This window comes from Bufo bufo, chromosome 5, assembly GCF_905171765.1.
Source record: "Bufo bufo chromosome 5, aBufBuf1.1, whole genome shotgun sequence".
Taxonomy (NCBI): domain Eukaryota; kingdom Metazoa; phylum Chordata; class Amphibia; order Anura; family Bufonidae; genus Bufo; species Bufo bufo.
The window spans coordinates 372,210,231-372,232,028 of NC_053393.1; the positions used below are offsets into that span (position 1 = coordinate 372,210,231).

Sequence of the window (21,798 nt, forward strand, 5' to 3'; positions counted from 1 at the left end):
CTGGCTGCCATGGTAGTCTCCCTGCTGCTGTGTGTACTATGCACAGGGCAGCAGGAACAGTGTGAAGTCCTATTCACCCTAATAGAGCTCTATTAGGGTGAATAGGACAAGGGATTAAAAAATCCCAGGTTCTAGCTCCTAAGGGGTGAAATTGTTAATAGATAAACATAAAAAAAAAAAAAGAAAGTTAAAAAAACACCAAAATATTAAGTATAAATCACCCCCTTAAAATCTCCTACGTGGTGAACGCCAGAACAGAAAAAAAAAATTAAAAACTGCGTGATTCGCTATTTTTAAGTTACCTTGTCCCCCCAAAATATAGGATTGGACTGTTCGTCCTTAAAAATTATTTTAGAGATTTAGGTCACAAGCTTAGGGCAAGGACCTCAAAGGTAATGTTTTCCAAAATATTACCAGTACCACAAGCCACACAAGAAATGCAGCGGGAGATTAGGGAGGTTAACAAGTGGCTCAGGAACTGGTGTAGGAAGGAGAGGGGTTTGGGTTCCTGGAGAACTTGGTCGACTTCTCTGTCGGCTACAGACTCTATCGTAGGGATGGGCTGCACCTCAATGTAAAGTGTTTAAACTAGGAAAGGGGAGGATTTTGTTATAGGATGGTAGATAGTGCAGATAGAAACCAGGGGCAATGTAATGGGATTGGGGGAGGAATGGAAGGAGGGACTATAACAGTTCAGAAGGAAAGGTGTAGGGTAAAAAATATACATAAACCTCTTAATTGTATGTATACTATTGCCAGAAGCCTGAACTGGAATTAGTGATGTGTGAGGATGACTATGACATAGTGGGAATAACTGAGACATGGCTGGATGATAGCTATTACTGGGCAGTTAATGTACAGGGTTACAGTCTGTTTAGATAGGATTGCCAAAACCGGAGAGAGGGAGGGGTCTGTCTTTATGTAAAGTCCTGTCTAAAGCACACAGTCCGGGAAGATATACAGTGAGGAACAGAAGTATTTGAACACCTTGCGATTTTGCAAGTTCTCCCACTTAGAAATCATGGAGGGGTCTGAAATTCACATTGTAGGTGCATTCCCACTCTGAGAGACTATCCTCTTTCGGCAGGATAGTAACTAAAGCTGATAGCATTTGAGGCGGCAATGTGTTTTTAGTTAACGCCTCATTACAAACTGACAGAAATCTAGGTTGTAGCAACGTTGAGAATGTACTATAGTAAGTAGAGGGTAGCCCATCAGGTCCTGGGCATTTAAGAGCTTTCTCCAATTCCTGCAAATAAAAAGGCTGTGTAAGGCCTCATGCACACGACCATTGTTTGGGTCCGCATCCGAGCCGCCGTTTTGTCCGCATCCGTGGCTCCGCAAAAAAAATATAACATGTCCTATTCTTGTCCGCGCTTTGTGGACAAGAAAAGGCATTGTGGAAGGCAACACGGGCGGCTGCCCTTTTTTGCGGATCCACGGTTTGCGGACCACAAAAAAACGGCACGGTCGTGTGCATGAGGCCTAAGGGATATAGTCTGCATAGGTGTAAGGGAGGGAAGGCAAATATTTGAGAGCCACTGTCCTATATTTTTTTCCCTCTCTATAGTTTCTCGGGGGCCCAGTTGCTCTCTAAGGTTATATAGAGAGTGGTAATATTCACTGAATCTTGCAGCTATTTGGTCGATGGACATTAATGTCTGGGAAGAAGCGTTTTTAATGGAATGGATATATGAGTGCGTCTTCCGTTTTTTCAAACTAGCCATCATGAATTTTGAGGTCTTGTCTCCATGGGCATAGTATTTGAATTTAGAAGACAGATAAAGTTTAGCTGTCCTTGAATTCAGAATATTTTTTAGTTCCGATCGTAGCTGGTTGAGGCGTTCCAGCACCCCTAGGTTAATATGTCTTTTATGGAGTGTTTCCATTTCTTGTATCTGTCTCTGTAATGTTATAATTGTACCTTCCTTTTGCTTTTTAAGGTAAGAGCTTAGGGAGATAAGGTGGCCCCTGACAACTGCATTGTGTGCTTCCCAGACGAGACCTGATTGCACTGCCCCCCCCCCCCCCCCTCATTGAAAGAGAAGTATTCTTCTATATGTTTTTGAATTGCTTTCACATTTTTTTGATTACTTAGCAAAGTTTTGTCTAGTCTACATGTAAAGTAAGTTTTGAAAAGGGAAGCCACTCTAATCTCCACAAACATCGGGGCATAGTCTGATAGCAGTATATTGCCTATAGATGTCCGGGAGCACCTAGAAAGTAAATGTGGGGGGACAGATAAGTAGTCCAACCTTTTGGTAGGATGTATGAGCTACCGAGTAAAAGGTGTACTCCTTAGTTGTTGAGTGTAATGCTCTCCAGACATCTACAAGCACTGTGTTAGCAAGTTGTGTTTAAATTTTTCGTAAAGCTATTTGAGATACCGATGAGGTACCTCCCGATGTATCTATCGTGGGGTCTAGAGCCACATTTATATCTCCTCCCATAATTATCACTCACTCAGCGAATGTTTGAAATATGGACAGTGTATTTTTAATCCAATCAGCTTGAGATATGTTGGGAGCATACATGTTTTCCACTGTTATTTTTTGTGATCCCAATATCGCTTTTATAAACAAATAACGTCCCTCATCATCTGCTAGAGTCGACTGCACCACCAAAGGTATATTTTTGTGTATCGTTATTGACACTCCCCTGGAAGCCCCTGATGAAGAGGTGCTGTGAAACCATTGGTTAAATACCATATGAGATAAGTGTAGAATATATCCTTGTCTAAAGTGGGTTTCTTGTAGGAGAGTAATATTCACCTTTTGTTTTTTAAGAAATTGGCAGATCTGTGTTCTCTTAGGTGGTGCATTCAACCCCCTAACGCTAAAAATACATATTTTTTTGTCAGCCATAGTCAATTATTTCATCAACATCTAGGTCCTCTGCTTTTTTCCCGAAGGAGAGGAGGAAGTAGTAAGGGGAATGGGGTAGGGAATGTGGGGTAACAAACAAACTGTAGCCCTTATAAACCAGGTACTTTTCAAAACTTGTAGTAATTTGAGAAAATCCATACAAATCGCGATGTATCTCCCAGGAGCAGCATCTATGCGATGCCCCTGTTAGATGGGGGAGGGGGATTTTAGGGAGGACCAAAACCAGAGTCCGTAGTGTGGTAAACGAGCAAGTATTTAAAAAATGGGTACACATGTTGGGGTCCTGGCCTTGATATAAATGTTTATATTACTTTGTCTTACACAATATAACATTTTCATTTTTATTTTTTTTAGTTAGTATGTAGTTAAACCTCTACTTATCTCTAAATCTTCAGAGTCCATATCCAGGTGAGTCCCTGAGTTTTAATAATAATTCAAGAGAAGTTGAGTGAGTCTCTGAGTGAAGACAAGGCGATCAGAGTCCCTCCATATCTGTAACCAGCCGCTTGGGTGTTAATACTCCTGACCGCCATCTTAGCTCCATGCTTCCCGGCCAGTACAGTTTGTTTTCGGGCGAATTTGTCCATTTCTCCCTGGCTGGGTCCATTTTTAAGTGGTCCAGGGGTGTCTCTGGATCTGTCTCTTGAGTTTTTACCCATCTTCAGCTGGTTTGGTCAGCTTAATGTGCTTGTTCCACTTGGCCCTGAGCAGAGCTCACAATTCCATGTGTACCGCATGAAAGGTTAGTATATAAAATGAGAGTGCTTGGACTGGGAGAAAATGTCTGTATGTGGGTAAGTAACTGGCTCAGTGATAGCAAACACACTCAGATTGGGTCACTGTCACTAGTGGGGTACCTCAGGGGTCAGTATATTTATTAATGATCTTGTAGAAGGCTTGCACAGTAAAATATACATTTTTGCAGATGACACTAAACTAGGGCTGCAACGAGTACTTGATTAAATAGAGTAATTCGACACAAAAAATCCTCGATGCAAATTTTTTGCATCGAGGATTCGTTTGTTTCACGTGACCACGGAGCGGGAGTGAAGAGCTTGCTATTACCCCTGCTCCGTGGTCTGCCGCTGGCCTGCAATACCCACCTTTTCCAGCAGGGGGCCTCCAGACGCTCCACGGCACGTCCATGGTGCCGCGCTGCACTGACCTCCTGACGTACACAATCCGTGACCTGACGAGCTGTGTGACGTCAGGCCCAGAGCAGCGCAAAACGATGGAGTGTAGGCGGCTCCCCTGCTGGAAATGTGAGTTGGTGACAGCGAGGGGGTGGGGGCACGACTAAGGCTGGCCCGGAGTGTACAGCGTCATAGCAACCAATGACGCTGTGCACTCCGGGTGTCAGAAGAAGGGAGGGCTGCATGGACAGACACAGCTCTGGGTGCTGGGACAGAAGCTCTGTGTGGAAGCTGCAGCTCCAGCTTGCAGGGGGCGTGTCCTCGAGATCCCAGGATAAAACAAGAAAGGAAGTAAAGGTGCCCATAAATAGTGCCAGCCAGGCGGCCCCCAATATTAAAAAGCATGTGAGAGTGCTTTTATGACTAGTGCCAGTTTGTGTCACCATATATGATGGCAGCTAGAGCACCCTTTTGTATAGTGCCAACCAGAGTGCTCCCATGAATGGCTCCAAACAGAATAGTTCCAGTCAAATGGCCACCAGGAACAGTGCCCCCACAGTAACCTCATCAATAGTGCCAGCCACAGTACCCCCATCAATAGTGCCAGACACAGTACCCTCATTAATAGTGCCAGCCACAGTGCCGTCATCAATAGTGCCAGCAACAGTGCCCCATCAATAGTGCCAGACATAGTACCCTCATCAATAGTGCCAACCACAGTGCCCTCATCAATAGTGCCAGCCACAGTGCCCTCATCAATAGTGCCAGCCACAGTGCACTCATCAATAACGCCAGGCACAGTGCCCTCATCAATAGCACCATAAACAGTGCCCTCATCAATAGCGCCAGATAAAGTGCCCTCATCAACAGTGCCAGCCACAGTGCCCTCATCAATAGCGCCAGTCACAGTGCCCTCATCAATAGCGCCAGTCACAGTGCCCTCATCAATAGTGCAAGACAGTGCCCTCATTAATAGAGCCAGTGGCAGAGACTATGACACAAGGGGGAGAGATGATGGCACAAGGTGGGAGAGATGATGGCACAAGGGGGAGTGGAGCTGATGGCACTGAGTAGGGAGAGCTGAAGGCACTGGGGGAGTGGAGCTGATGGCACTGAGTCGGGAGAGCTGAAGGCTCTGGGGTAGCGAAGCTGATAGAATGGGGGGAAGCTGATGGCACTGGGGGGAACTGATGCACTTGGGATGATCGCACAGGGGGAACGAAGGGTGTTGGGGACTGATGGCAGGGGGTCTTATGAGTTTTTATAAAGGAAAACAGTCTATTAAATTAATTTTTTCTTATTAGAATACTCGATTAATCGTAAAAATAATCGATAGAATACTCAATTTCTAAAATAATCGTTTACTGCAGCCCTACACTAAACTGTGTAAAGTAATAAACATGGAAGAGGACAGTATACTACTACAGAGGGATCAGGATAGATTGGAGGCTTGGGCAGAGAAGTGGCAGATAAGGTTTAACACTGACAAATATAAGGTTATGCACATGGGAAGGAATAATGCAAGTCACCCGTACATACTAAATGGTAAAATGCTGGGTAACACTGACATGGAAAAGGTCCTAGGAATTTTAGCGAACAGCAAACTAAGCTGTAGAAACCAGTGTCAGGCAGCTGCTGCCAAGGCCAATAAGATAATAGGTTGCATCAAAAGGGGCATAAGATGCCCATTGCACATGATGAGAACATAGTCCTGCCACTTTACAAATCACTAGTCAGACCACACATGGAGTACTGTGTACTGTTCTGGGTTCCTATGAACAAGGCAGACATAGCAGACCTGGATAGGGTTCAGAGGAGGGCAACTAAAGTAATAACTGGAATGGGGGGACTACAGTACCCTGAAAGATTATCAAAATTAGGGTTATTCAATCTAGAAAAAGGACGACTGAGGGGAGATCTAATAACTATGTGTAAATATATCAGGGGTCAGTACAGAGATCTCTCCCATCATCTATTTATCCCCAGGACTGTGACTGTGACGAGGGGACATCCTCTGCGTCTGGAGGAAAGAAGGTTTGTACACAAACATAGAAGAGGATTCTTTACTGTAAGAGCAGTGAGACTATGGAACTCTCTGCCTGAGGAGGTGGTGAGTTCACTAAAAGAGTTCAAGAGGGGTCTGGATGTATTTCTGGAGTATAATAATATTACAGGCTATAGCTACTAGAGAATGGTCGTTGATCCAGGGAGTTATTGTTATTGCCTGAATTTTTTTCCCCTAAGTGGGGATCATCTAGATCAACTTGCAGGATAACATGCCGAACTGGATGGACAGATGTCTTTTTTTGGCCTTATAAACTATGTTACTCTGTTACTATGTCCCATTAACCAAAAACTGATGCATGAATAGATCCAATTGCTTTTTAGTATGTATGAAGAGGAAATTTGTTTGTGTCTTTACACCAATTTTCTGAAACTTTTCCAACATATGCAACAATTAAAGGGGTTGTACAGGTTCAGAGCTGAACCCGGACATACCTCCATTTTTACCTAGGCAGCCCCCCTGACTTAAGCATCGGAGCAGTTCATGCTTCAATGCTCTCCTTTGCCCTGCGCTAAACTGCGCAGGGCAAAGGCATTTTCAGGAGTTCCGGTGACGAACCAGGCTCTCCATGGGGCTGCCAGGTGTATATAGAGATTTCCCCAAAAAAGTTTTAAAATGAATAAATACTATAGACCATAAAATGAGAACATAGAGCTAACCTGTAATGTCTTGTTCTCCGTCAAATAGAGATCAATCCATCCTAAGTCTGAGTACAGAGGGAATGCCCGTGTCTTCTCAGCAGCTCTTATAACAAGTTATGCTACATAGGCGGGGTAACCTGATGGAACAGAAATTATATGGGAAGTTCCAGGATTTAGCAACATGTATGTAATAATAACAGCATGTCTGAATCTAGGTCACTTCCAGGTTGTCATTACATTACAGGTGCTGTAACTATTTTCATTTATCCAAGAAAAATGTTTTGAGGAAAATGAAAAATGGTTCACCAAAAACAATAAACCATCAACACTGGACACTTCCACTCAGAATAGGGCATTCCTCATAGACAGAAAACATAGCTATTACAATGACAGTACCTGGACTACTTCCTGTTGCATATGTCAGATTATAGATTCCTACTTTTGAGCAGAAACATCATCACGCAGACATTGTAGAAAAATAAAGTGGGATAATATTAAAGGAGAATATTCATATGTAGATGGTTGGGACAGGAGCACAACTGACCCATGACAGCTGTTTTTTACTTTGGGTTCGGATACTGTTTAAAGAGAGACTACACACACCAGTTTGAGAATTGTAATATATATATTTTTTTGGTATATTTTATTAAGGCAATAGTAATCAGTCAAATATGTCCTTCTTTTGCAATTATCTATATACAAAGCATAAAGAACCTACATCACCAATAGAGCAGACATTATCTGACAACATCAGCTGGGACGTCCTGTCAGCGACAGCAATCAGAGACTCGGTTGGGAAAACACTAATTATGCTCCTATGCAAGGTGTCCCCTCGTAAGATCCAACTTTTATACTGTTTAAACAAAGAGCTGCATTCCCTAGTGGAATATAGCCAGTGCATGCGCTCTATATTTGTCACTGTGTACGCATTGTTTATCAACCCAGACCTAGGAGATACCAATAACCAGATCCGCAATGAATCAGAATCCCAAAACAACCTTGACAAAATATGCAGACAACACCTAACTCCCTTGCACAATAAATTCCAAACAAATCTTCAGTTCACCCACATATCATGATGGATCTAACAGACAAAATGGAATCCAAATGATCAGAAACTACATCTGCACACATTAATCCACCCATGATCCCAATGCCCAAGTGCTCGTTGCCTAGAGTGGATCTCATGCATTGTTTGTGGTCTTGCCCTGTGACCCAGAAATATTGGGACATGATTAGACAGTCGATACAGACATGGGAAGTATGTCTACCAGTGGAACCTATCATGTTATTTCTCCCAAGATATTAGGGCACCTGTGCTGGTTGATGGAGTTCTAGTGGTGGCGGTGTGAAAAATACATATTTTTAGAAGTAAATTAAGTGTTTTATTGCATTATATTTATATGAATCAGAACTGTGACTGTATGTCTGAATAGTATGTACTTTATTAGTATGTATCTAGCTCCTTTGTCTTACTCAGATTCTCACAGATAAAGGTCTGGGAGTATCCTGTATTTATGTGAGGTTTTCCGCGACTTTCTGTTAATTTGTGTCTATATTTTTCGGATATTTTATTATTCTGTTACATTCATTTGTTATATGTCAGCTGTTGACCCTTTCGGATAAAGACACGTTCTTCTCCAAGTGTGAACACTGCATTGTCTCTCTAGACAAAGTCCATTAGCATTTCAAGGGCAACAAATACTGTAGTAAGGCTACTTTCACACACGCATTTGGTGCGGATCAGTCATGGATCTGCACAGACGGATCCGCACCGATAATACAACCGCATGCATCAGTTCAGAACGGATCCGTTTGTATTATCTTTAACATAGCCAAAACAGATCCGTCTTGAACACCATTGAAAGTCAATGGGGAACGGATCCGTTTTCTATTGTGCCATATTGTGTTAGTGAAAACGGATCCGTCCCCATTGACTTACATTGTGTGTCAGGAAGGATCCGTTTGGCTCAGTTTCGTCAGACGGACACCAAAACGCTGCGTGTCCACCTCCAAAGCGGAATGGAGGCGGAACGGAGCCAAACTGATGCATTCTGAGCGGATCCTTATCCTTGCAGAATGCATTAAGGGCAAAACTGATCCGTTTTGTACCGCTTGTGAGATCCCTGAATGGATCTCACAAACGGAAACCAAAACACCAGTGTGAAAGTAGCCTAAGTCAGCTATTTCCTAAAGCAAGAAAGTGTGACAACTTGTCCAGTAGGCGGTACAATGGCCAGATGGGCAGAAAGATGCAGAAAAATCCTAGAGATACCACATCTAGCTGCTTTTAAGAGTTAACTGGAAATTGCTAGTAACCAGACGCGACAACCAATCAGAATTAGCCAAGCCATATTCTAGAAGATTCTAGAACTGGCTTTTAAAATTGTAAAAAGGCTGAGATTTGAGACCCAAAGGGATGAGAAGAAAAAGGAAGGGAGATAAAAGGAAAAGAGAGAAAAAAGGAGAGGAAAGACTGGTGGAGAGCCCTAGAAAGGCCCATGGGTGGTCACTATATACTGTAAAGTTATAATAATGTTGTTGTTTAGATACCAAATGGTCTTGTTAGGACTGGAGTAGCATAATGTTGTAATCTTGAAACTGTGTAACTAATTGTAACTATTGTTGTATAGAAATCTCTCTGTAATGTTAATTTTTTGTTTAATTTTATCTCCACATCTACTTATCAATATAATAATTGTAACATCAATTTTATTACAGTACGCAAGGCTCCCATTATGCGTAACTTTCTTTTACTTAATCCGCAGCTAAAGAGTTAAATAACAATACATAAAGAAAAAATTTGTTTAGGTACAACCTAGCATGCTTTAACATATAGTAACCAATGAGGATGTATCAGAGAACATATAAGCAATATGAGGATAAACTCCGACCTCTTTCTTTAGCTGTGTCCGCAGTGAAAATTTTCTTGTTATATTAATGATATTATTCTATCATATTTGCTCATTATTGTCTTTATTTTCTATATTCACTCCTTGTTTCTTACCCCCTCCTGAATTAACTTGTGGTTTTATTCATCTTTTTTCATCTTTCTTACTTAACATATATGTCCTAATTTTCCTTTCCGACGTTGGTTGGTCGTCAGCCTTCGTCTCCCGCCTGTTCCAGTCAGTACGAGCGCTGCTCTCAGACTGGACGGACATTGTTAATCTGCGGTGTAGAAAGATTTTTACCTCACAGGTTTCCTCATAATGTACTCTCTGTGGCCATATTAGTGACTGCTCTCTCTCTATATATATATATTAATTCTGCCTTTGAATACCTCACCTGAGGAAAATACTTTTGATATATACACATATATTATATTATTTTACCGGTAGTTAATTATCTACCCTTACAGGCCTCACTATAAACTGTGAATTTCTGATATTACAGTGCCCTCATATATATATATATTTTGGTCATGTCTGACCAAAATCAAGACAAGGATACATACTTTATGTCAAGGGAGCAAATCCAAAATTTAATTGACCAGTTTGTGTCACGCTCTGTACAGGAGGCAGTGCGCTCAGCTATGTCATCTGTACAAGAGACAATTTCCAGGTCAGTCACTAGGGCGATTGCCCAGTCGGCACCTCCAAAATCCCATCAGGCTACACCACAAACTCCATCTGAGGTGTTTTGATCGGCGACTGACTCTACAACCAATTTGGCAAAAGGTTTTAAAAAATCACATAAACCTGCCCTCAAATGGCATTTAATGAATGACGACCATACTCCAAACACACAGACTAAGTCTGCTCATACCGGGAAAGGTCAAGCAATTAATGACGACTCACGGCTAACGTGCTGTACCCATACTGATGCTCATGCTATGCATCCAAGACCCTCCGCCCATGAGGACGATGCAAATAGACGGGCATGGACCGCCGTTAAAAGACTTAAACCAGACTCATATATGGAGTCTTCGGACAGGTCTTCTCTAGATCAGTCCGATATTTCAGACAATGAGGGCTATTTTGACCTGGAGGAAGAATCAGACTTTGAGGAAGGTGTCTCTCAAGATCCTCCCTCGTCAGAGTCCTTAATTTTAGATGGCATGGGGACTCCTTACTTCGACCCCTCCTTAATTAAGCATCTCCGTTCTGGAGAATGGGTCCCCAATCCACAGGTCCAACAGTTTATTTCCCTATGGATCAAAAAAGGGCTAGATCGTGCCTCTAGAAACAAATTAAGGGCTGAATGCCCGCGACCTACATTACCGGGAAACGCAGCTGCTACTCCCGACATAGATGGTATCCTTATAAAGTACCTGTTAAAATCGGGAAAAAACCCCAAGAAGGGGATAGACCGCTCATTTCGAGCGTGTCAAGATAAGCTCCTGGATGTTTTAGGACCTCTTACCAGAATACTTGACTTGACTGAAGAGGCAGCAGTCTCTGGAACTGCTATTGATATATCTACCATGAAAGGTTGGTATCAAAGAGCCATGGTACTATTAGGCAACGCTAATACCGCTCTAATACAACGCCGTTCAGTGCTGATGAGCTTAGACCCTCAACTGTCCCAATTGGCTACCTCAGAGCCGAATCTTCCCACGGACAGCTCTCTCTTCGGTGAACCGTTCATAAAAGAAATCAATAATTATGTGGGGTTATTTTCCTCTCTAGACAAGGCACAGACCAATTTAAAGAAAGTATTTCAGAACAAGGTTTTTACCCATGCCGGTAAAGGAATTAGGTGCCGCTTTCCCAGCCAGACATACCAAAATTATAGAAACAGAGGTTCCTACCAACCTGAGAAAACAGCGTTTGCTGCTCGACCTACCCTATTTCCACCATTCTTCCCCTATCGGGTACGATCTTGGCGTGGCCGAGGACAACATGGTTTCACACGTCCGAGAGCATCTGGCGGTAAGTCAACACTCCCTTCATTCTTCTCTCATACCCCTAGGAGGCAGACTCCAACATTTTAGCCATCATTGGGCTTTTTACCCCACGATTGGTTGGTAAAAATAGACCTAAGGGATGCCTGCCTGACGGTACCAGTCCATCCTTCTTCTCAGCCATTTCTCCAATTCGTTTGGGAAGGTCAGAGATGGCAGTTTACCTGTCTCCCATTCGGCCTTTCTTCAGCCCCTTGGTGCTTTACCAAGTTAATGAAACCAGTAGTAGCCTCCCTACGTTACCGTGGAGTGCGCCTCATTATATACCTGGACGATATACTGATTCAAGCGGAATCCATATCACTGGCACATCTTCACATGAATTGGACCTTATCTCTTCTGACGGACCTCGGATTTCTCATCAATTACAAGAAATCTATATTAACCCCCTCTCAAGAGGTCAACTTTTTGGGTTTTATGATCAGTACCCAATCGGCCAGGTTGAGCATCCCTTCCAAGAAGTTGAAGGTAATCCAGAAAGAGATTAGTTCGATTCTGAACAAACATATAATTTCCCTTTGGACCATTGCTCGTATAGTTGGCCTCCTATCGGCCTCCATACAATCCATATTTCCAGCCCCTTTACACTACAGGGAGCTTCAGCGGCTGAAAATTCAGCACTTTCGGAACAGTCTGGGTTATTCAGACGAGGTTCCCCTCTCATCAGACGCCAGAGAAGAACTTCTCAGGTGGCTCCAACACGTTCAAGAGTGGAACGGGAAGACGATCTTCAACTCCGTTCCAGACCTTGTCATAGAGTCAGACGCCAGTCTTTCTGGCTGGGGCGCCAGATGCAGATCCAATTCCACAGGAGGCAAATGATCTCATTCGGAAGCTTTTTTACACATCAACTGCTTAGAACTTCTAGCCGGGTTCTTTGCTTTCAAGAGCTTCGCAGCCAACAGTTGTCCGGATGGACAACATTTCTGCCGTCCAATACATCAACCGCCTGGGCGGCACGAGATCAGAAATGCTGGCCAGTATCGCAAAAGAATTTTGGCACTTTTGTCTGATCAGGAATGTTGTCCTCAAGGCGGAGTATCTTCCAGGTTTATCCAATTCCATAGTGGATTGGAGTTCACGGTATCTCATAGATGCGAGCGATTGGCATTGAATCCGGCCATTTTCCATCTCCTCAATACTCTTTGGGGGCCTCTTCAGCTAGATCTATTTGCTTCTCGCCTCAACCGACAAGTACCCAGGTTCGTCAGTTGACGTCCCGACCCCTGAAACTTCGGGAGTGGATGCTTTTCTCCAGATTTGGCCTTGAGACAAAAACTATGCTTTTCCTCCTTTCGCCCTGATTCCCAGAGTTCTCCTGCAGGTTTCTATTCAAAAATCGACAATTGTTCTCATTACCCCTTGGTGGACAACCCAGTCGTGGTTTCCCCAAATTCTGGGGATGCTTACAGATTTCCAGTGAATCCTCCCTTATTCTCCAAATCTTCTCTTGAACCCTTTCAGCGAACAACAACCGCTAATACTGTCCCACCAACTGCCTCTAGTAGCCTGGCTCATTTCTGGCCTTCCGAAAGTGTCCCAAACTTTTCTCAATCAACTAAAGATTTCCTTTCTGAAGCCTGTGCTCCGGGTACCAAAAAGGCTTACAGATCAGCATGGAAAATTTGGGTTGATTGGTGCAGTCAACGGGACTTGGTTCCCGTACAGGCCTCTCTCACCCAACATCTTAAATTTTCTTTCTGCCTCTTTTGAGGCCGGTAAAGCATACCGCACCATAAGCCTTTACCGTTCCGCTATATCTGCATCTCTTGTTCCCATTCAATCCTTACCCATAGGGAAACACCCCCTCGTCTGTAGATTACTTAAGGGTATCCGTTTCAAATGTCCCCCCTTGTCAAAATAACAAATCGACTTGGGTCGTTAACGTTGTCCTGGACCTTTTATCATCTTGGGGAGATAATGACTCTTTATCTCTAAAACTTTTATCTCTCAAACTAACTGTCTTATTATGTCTTATATCCAGTAAAAGAGTCTCGGATGTAAAAACTCTGGATATCTCTAATAGATCCTATTCCCCTAACGTCGTACATTTTACTATAACTAGACGAAATAAGACCAACGTTCATTCCATCTTCTACCCAGCCTTTCCACACACAAGCACCTATGTGTGGTCGCTTACTGCAAACCACACTTGCCGGTATCCTCTCCGACTCTAGCCCGATGGGTTAAACAAGTCATGTCCCTTGCTAACACTGACATTTCGTCTTTTGGGGCCCATTCTCTTAGGGGAGCTGTTTCTACCAAACTTATTCAATCAGGTGGTTCCCTGACTGATCTTCTTAAAGCCGCTAACTGGTCCTCTGAGTCTACTTTCCGAACCTTTTATTTTCATCCTATTTCTCATGTTTCTACGAGCCTCGTGTACTGTAATAAAATTGGAGACTTTCCTAGCTATTGTGCTGGAAAATATAGATTTTATTAAGGACACGAGGCGAGCATTATCCCACCCTATTTAACCCATCCCTATGCTTTTATCTCATAATTTTCAGCTTTCCAACAATAAAAAAGAATCTTTAGGCTTCTGGGAAATATCCATCGTCTACCTGATCTCCGAATAAAGACATTCCACGAGAATCTTCTGACTTCCATCCATAGACTCTCCATACCCGATGGAGAGAAATTCCTGTTTCTGTGATTTTCATTATCTAACTGTTTATCCATGTTATTCCACTAAAGAAAGAGGGCGGAGTTTATCCTCATATTGCTTATATGTTCTCTGATACATCCTCATTGGTTACTATATGTTCAAGCATGCTAGGTTGTACCTAAACAAGTTTTTTCTTTATGTATTGATATTTAACTCTTTAGCTGCGGATTCAGTAAAAGAAAGTTAAGCATAATGCTCACCTCGGGTCCTTAATAAAATCAATATTTTCCAGCACAATAGCTAGGAAAATCTCCAATTTTCCACACTGTACAATATACCTTTTTTATACGCTCATCCTTGTGTCATTTATTACACCTAACTTTAGAATCAGTCCCAGTAAGAGGGTATATTATATATACAGTAGTATATATTTAATACATATTTATTATCACGGACGTACCGAGACATACGGGTGTCCCAGCGACATTGAGTGAGTGGCAGGAGATCTTTGAGACTGGTAACACGTGGTTTGGTTTGAAATGTTTACCTTGTGGATCAATATGCGTCAGTGTTGTTTCTGGTACTGTCCACACCCTTAACCTCCAAGGTGGTCATTTAACTTTCCCTATTTATAGTTATCTCACCCACAATGCTGTGGGGTTTGTAGCTTTCGTGGGACCTGTGGATAGCTGGTGTTTGGATCTCGGCTGAGTTCCTAGTGCTGCCATAGCTTCTTGGAAGTTAAGTGTTACTATTCCCTTTGTATTTTGGCTTTTTCTATGTGTTACATTTCTTTGTTGTTTGGCCTTAGGGAGACTCACGTTCATCCTTCCTTTTGGAGACACAGGATGCCTCATTCCTGTCATTAGTACCTGGGTCCTTTAGGGTTAGATAGGACTTTAGGTATTCCTGTGTATGAACTCACCTACCTCTGGGGTCTGTTCATACTGGTAGTCAGTCAGGACTTTGATTAGGGTTTTCACTAGGAGGTGTCCATCTTCCTTCCCTAGTTTTCAGGCCTTATTTCCTTTCCCTCCTATGTTTGGTGTGGGGGTTTCCCTCCCACACTAGAGCGTGACATTTATATATAATAATTTCTTACAGAGGTACATTGCCTGCTGAATAATTGCCTGCAATCTGCTACCCATGAGTTTACTGAGATTTGAGGTCAGGTGAAAAACTTCTTGGGTATGAATAGGATGGAAACTATATATGTGTGCGACACACACCCTTTCACCTCTGGTGCGATTATGCACCGTTCCGTTTGGTGTGCCTAAATTCCTGTTACCCTTCCTTGGAGATCATGGCCGATATACATTCACTGTGTTTTTTCCTGTACTTAATATACGGACACAACAGGATGTAGATTGTCCTATCTGCACACTACCCTACAACATTTTGCCTGAAGGTATCATTACCATCTTGGTCCATACTCTGTCCCTGTTGATCCGTATACAAATACTGAGTTGACCCATACAAATTACAGTATGCAATTGTGGTATGGTCATTGTCCTTAATTCATTTTTGTTAACACTGGTCAAGCTGCCTCCACCATGTCCTCACTACGGACTCCCAATAGACATCACAGACTTTGTAATCAGTATGATGCATGTAGTTAACACGATATACTCAGCACTCTGACTATGCCTTATATTATGTACTCAACACCCTATCCTTGCCCTATATTATGTACTCAGCACCCTGATTTTGCCTTAAATTATATACTCAGCATTCTGATGTTGCCTTATATCATGTACTGAGCACTCTGACTTTACCTCAGGTTATGTATTCAGCACAACATTCAATAAGAACAGAGTTCTCCAGTATCTTTATAACCTTGTTTTTTACTAAGCCCCAATAATCTGTACCAGGGAACTAGCGTTTTGTATTCAGCACGGCGACAATCTGCTCTTGTTATGTATTCAGCCGGTTGTACGCATCTGTATTAATCTTCAGTTGAAAATGGGAGATCATCATAAGTACTTTAGAAATATATTTAAAGATAATATTTTGTTATTTAATTGTGACTACCGTGGAGCGAATTCTTCTCCGTTGTACACAGCCATCTCTATGTTACGTCAGACTTTGTAATAGTAATTTTTCAGTTTTGATATATTTTGTTCTATTGTAATTATAGTGTCTGATGAAGGCCTATGTGCCGAAAACGTTAACACACGAACTGCCACATGTTTTCCGATGTACTCAGCAATAAAAGCACTTCTAATTGATGGTGACCTGCTGTGATTCGTTATTATCTGATCAGGATCCTGATCAGTCTTAAAAATGCCTGATCAGTCAGAAAAATGCATTGAAATGCTGGATCCATCTTTACGGTGTCATCTGGAAAAACGGATCCGGTATTAATTTTTTTCACCTTTTTTTCGGTCTGTGAAAAACTTCAGTTTTTGTGGCCGGAGATAAAATCGTAGCATGCTGCGGTATTCTCTCTGTCCTGAACAGTCAAAAAGACTGAACTGAAGACATCCTGATGCATCCTGAACTGAATGCTCTCCTTTCAGAATGCATGGGGATAAAACTGATCAGTTCTTTTCCGGTATAGTAACATAGTAACATAGTAAATAAGGCCGAAAAAAGACATTTGTCCATCCAGTTCGGCCTGTTATCCTGCAAGTTGATCCAGAGGAAGGCAAAAAAAAAAACTGTGAGGTAGAAGCCAATTTTCCCCACTTTAGGGGAATAAAAAATTCCTTCCCAACTCCAATCAGGCAATCAGACTAACTCCCTGGATCAACGACCCCTCTCTAGTAGCTATAGCCTATAATATTATTACGCTCCAGAAATACATCCAGGCAGAGAGTTCCATAGTCTCACTGCTCTTACTGTAAAGAATCCTTTTCTATGTTTGTGTACAAACCTTCTTTCCTCCAGACCCAGAGGATGTCCCCTCGTCACAGTCACAGTCCTGGGGATAAATAGATGATGGGATAGATCTCTGTATTGACCCCTGATATATTTATACATATTAATGAGATCTCCCCTCAGTCGTCTTTTTTCTAAATTGAATAACCCTAATTTTGATAATCTTTCAGGGTACTGTAGTTGCCCCATTCCAGTTATTACTTTAGTTGTCCTCCTCTGGACCCTCTCCAGCTCTGCTATGTCTGCCTTGTTTACAGGAGCCCAGAACTGTACACAGTACTCCATGGACGGCATAGAGTTCCGTCCCCTAGGACGGAACTCTATGCCGGAAAAGAAAAACACAAGTGGGAAAGTACCCTTGGTAGCCATTGGGAAAACTGCGGTTTTGTTTAAAAATAGATATTGGCCTGGAAAATTTAAAATAACACCATTAAAGATTCTTTAAAAATATGTTAAACATAAAAACATGATTTAAACAATAAGTTATTTTCTGATGACACATTCCCTTTAATACCTGTCTTTATTACTTTAATTAGATAATTCACAAGGTACTTCAGTAATGTTCCTTAGTAATTTTGCTTGCTGTATTACATTTACCTGACTTCTACCCTGAGTGGTTAGATGATTACTATAGCCTCAGTGGACAAAAATTATAGAGGTGTTAAAAATCCAGACATCCATCTTGTCCTGCTGTCCAAGCTATGAGAGACCTCCAGGTTTATAGAAACAGCAGCACTCACTGTCCTATGGGAGTTACACAAACAGCCTGACACAGAGAGCTATGGTAAGTTTATAACTAGTGAGATGGAGAAACAGCATCATTAGTTGTGCTACGCCGGTTCTCTAACTTCCATTCACTTCTACAGGAGTTATCAAAACAGTGCTGCTCAGTGAGCTTAATTGTTTCTGTAAACCCAGCCACCTCTCGCAACCTGGAGGGATAGGTTGAGGCGGGATAGAGCTAGAGATCGGTGTGGATCAGATGTGGGTTTATCATAAATATCTGGGAGTAGAATACCCTTTTATCCATTTCCAGTCACTACACTGACTTTCCACATCTTAATGAACATGTCACTCTCCATTAGGATATGAAACGGCAGTAGAGCAACCACAACATCTAAGGGGTTTGACAGTTGTACTGTCATCCCTACAAGCCTCCCACAATGAACCTGATCATGAGGTGCTGATGGATTGTGATGGCAGCCCAGCGCCTAACAATGTCCTTCGGGTCTGCCATCTATACAAGTCTGTTAGTCTAATAGACTTTCTTTTAGTGTAATAGTAACAGGTATGATACACTGCAATAAAAGATTTTATTGTGCAAAAGCAGAACATAAAAATCTATACATATTTGGTAATACCATAATCATCGTAATTAGGGATGAGCGAGCTTCAAGTTTGGTGTACAAGGTTGGGGTTATCTAAGAATTCCATTATGGATTCCGCTACCATGAATAATAAGTTATGGTCCGTGGTAGCAGAATCCATAATGGAATTCTTAGATATCCCGAACCTTGTAGGCCAAACTTGAAAACAGAAGTTCGCTCAACACTAATTGTAACCCATCGAATGAGGTTGAAGTTATTTATGCAGAGGAATAGCACACATTTTGATACAAAAAAGAATGCAAAATTCCTTATTTTTAAGTTAATCAATAAGTTATATGCACCCCATAATTAAGCTATTGAAAAAATACAACTCATTCTGGAAAAAAAATAAACAAGCCCTCATATTGCTATGCCAACATAAAAGTAAAAAAGTTATGGCTGTTGAATGAGATGGAAATACAAAACAAATCTTGTAAATTAAGGCCTAAAATAGTCTGGTCATTAATGGGTTAAACGGCATTATAGTGCATTTACACCCACCTACCACTACAGGAAGGGGTTGCCTACTCTTAGAAAAGAAGATCTGCTTTGCCTTTTTTTATGAGAAACAGTGCCATTCTTTTCACTTGAATGAGACAGAACTGCAATACCAGATGCATCTCATGGTTTAGATCCTTTTCCATTAGCAGAAGCCTTGCTTGTCCCAGTCCTTGCTTTGAGTTGTTATTGCAGGAGTACAATTCCTAAAATGTACTTGCAAGATCGCTTTGGTTTGAGATGTTGCTTGTCTTATTGCTGTTTGAGTCATTATTTTCATCATCTTCTGTTCTGAAGGCTTGTTCGAGGGCATCTTTGATAGAGTGACTCGTTTTCTTCTTCCATTTATTCCCAATAATGAAGTAAATATAAGGGTCAATGGTGCAATTTAAGACCAGACAATACGTACTAGCAAAAAAAAATCCAATTGTTGCAACATCTGATTTTAGCACTTGGAAATACATAAAAAACCAGACAAAATTGATTGGGATAACAGAAATTATAAATACAAAAACTGCAACAATAATGATAATGTAGAGTTTTTGTGGATACTGGTCTCTAAAGGTCCTATTTATTTTGAAGAGCAAGACGAAACTAGAAATCACCATAATTGGTAAGCAAATAACAATAGCCAAACCAAAAACAATGATCTGAACTGCCGTGCATGCTGTATTCTGTACGTAAAAAGCTTCTGCTGGGCACACCAAGTTATCTATTAGACTCTCTGTGCATCCAAGAATCCAAACTGAAACACAGATGATAATGGACAAGTTATTAGGCCGCTGACATTTGTGCCAAAAGGGGAATAGGACAGAAAGGCATCTTTCCAGACTAAGAGCTGTGAGGATAAACATTCCCGAATATTGTCCGCTTTTAGAAAATATTTCCAAAACGACTAAAAAAGTATCTTTCCATTCCGTCTCTGTATTTGCACTTGTTAGTGTATGAATGAACAATATTAGTACAACTATGTGGAAAAGCAAAAAGATGAAGTCAGCCACTGACAGATTGATAATGTAAATGGTATAGTTGTTTTTCTTGATCTTGAAGCAAAGATACCAGAAAACAATAAAATTTCCAACCAAGCCGATGACACTGAAGACAATAGCAATGGCAGAAGCTGCAGCGAAAGACAGTTGTGTATTTTCTGGATAGGAACCATCAGCTTCAGTGACATTCAGAGTTAGACTTGAGTTATTCATTTTTTGAATGGTGGAGTCTTCTTAAAAACCTGTGTTCAGAGATTTACATAAATTAAACACAATCATATATCAAATATATTTTTAACTATACATTTTGATTGGAAAAGATTAACTTCTTTAGAAATTGTTCCTACTCCTGTATTGTAGTGTTACATTTTTAAAGAAGAAATGTGTGTGTGTTTCATCTAAAATAAGAATGAAGTATATAGTTTTGATTACTACTTTGTGTTTGCAGCCCATATGCAGACCTATGTGTCTCCATGGCTACAGACTAAAACAGACTCTGTTTACTCTGATCCTGCAGTCTTATTTGTCAGGAGTATAGAAACTGACCCCTCCTTCTAAACTGCTACGATTGTATGTACTTTTATGGACATTATGCACTTTATGGACTAATCCTGGATATGTAATGTAAGTCTCCATTACATTGTTTTCTAGGAAGATTAAAGTGAACACTTGCAAGTATATGGTTGGTTTTTAGTGCATCTTTTTTGCATATTAGATGGACTGTCATTTGTGAGTAAGAGAGAGCCCATACCAGACGCAGAAGGAGCCCCGGTGGTAAATGTTGCCCGACCTCTTTGTATATTTATTGCTAGGGGATAGAAAGTAGTAACACATGACTGCAGGATCGGACAGCACACACGTGTTTCAAATCTGCAGCTACAGAGATACATGGGCTGCATAGAAGATGAAAATTTGCTAAGGTGAGAAATCAGCTGTTCTGGTGTATTTCCAGTGCTACTACACAGCACCATCAACTCTATAGTAGACAGAACTCACAACTGCAGCACTACTCCCATTGACTTCAAAGGAAGCAGCACTGTACTAACGAGTTCCATCTACTAAACAGTTGACAGTGCTGTGTAGTCTTGATGCATACTTCTGGCCCTAATACATGGTTTCGGACCCCCATCGATCAACTCGTGATGGCCTGTCTTGAAGATAGGCCATCAGTTAATAAATACTGGTCAACCCCTTTAAATGAGTACACATTGTAAATGTATCCTGTTTAGTAAATGTGGATCCCGCTCTGAAATTCCAGAGGTCCTACACTCATTACATCTTGAGTTTACTTCCGCCTACCCCCGACCTTTCCCTGGCTAAATTATGAATGGCAGGGGAGTTTAAACATTACTTTTGTATATAGAGATTTAAAAAAAAAAAGTTTAAAAATGAATAAACACTATAGACCACAAAATGAGAACGTAAAGCTAACCTTAATGTCTTGTTCTCCGTCATACAGAGATCAATCCATCTTCAGACTCTGAGTACAGGGAGACTGCTTGTGTCTTCTCCGCAGCTCTTATAACAGGTTACACAACATAGGCGGGTAACCTGACGTAACAGAAGGTGTATGCGATGTTCCAAGATTAAGCAACATTTGTATAGTAATTGTATGAGACAGAACTTCATAAAGGTATGTCTGAATGTAGGTCACTTCCAAACTGTCGTTATCCATGAAAAATATCACGGGGAAAATGAAAAATGGTTCACCAAAAGAAATAAACCATCAACACTGGACACTTCCACCCAGAATAGGGCATTCCTCATAGACAGAAAACATAGCTATTACAATGACAGTACCTGGCCTACTTCATGTTGGATTATAG

At 41.5% G+C, this 21,798-nt stretch overlaps 2 protein-coding genes across 2 annotated transcripts in view; both read right to left on the bottom strand.

Annotated features, from left to right (window-relative positions):
• Nucleotides 1-6,824, bottom strand: part of LOC121001613 (mas-related G-protein coupled receptor member H-like) — a 13,369-nt gene extending 6,545 nt beyond the window's left edge. The window contains exon 1 of the mRNA XM_040432773.1: nucleotides 6,743-6,824. The gene's annotated coding sequence lies outside the window, so the exon portion shown is untranslated. The remainder of the gene's footprint in view (nucleotides 1-6,742) is intronic.
• The window catches only part of LOC121002529 (mas-related G-protein coupled receptor member H-like), an 81,051-nt gene extending 59,589 nt beyond the window's left edge, over nucleotides 1-21,462 (bottom strand). The window contains exon 1 of the mRNA XM_040433974.1: nucleotides 21,405-21,462. The gene's annotated coding sequence lies outside the window, so the exon portion shown is untranslated. The remainder of the gene's footprint in view (nucleotides 1-21,404) is intronic.
• Between the last annotated feature and the right edge of the window lie 336 nt (nucleotides 21,463-21,798).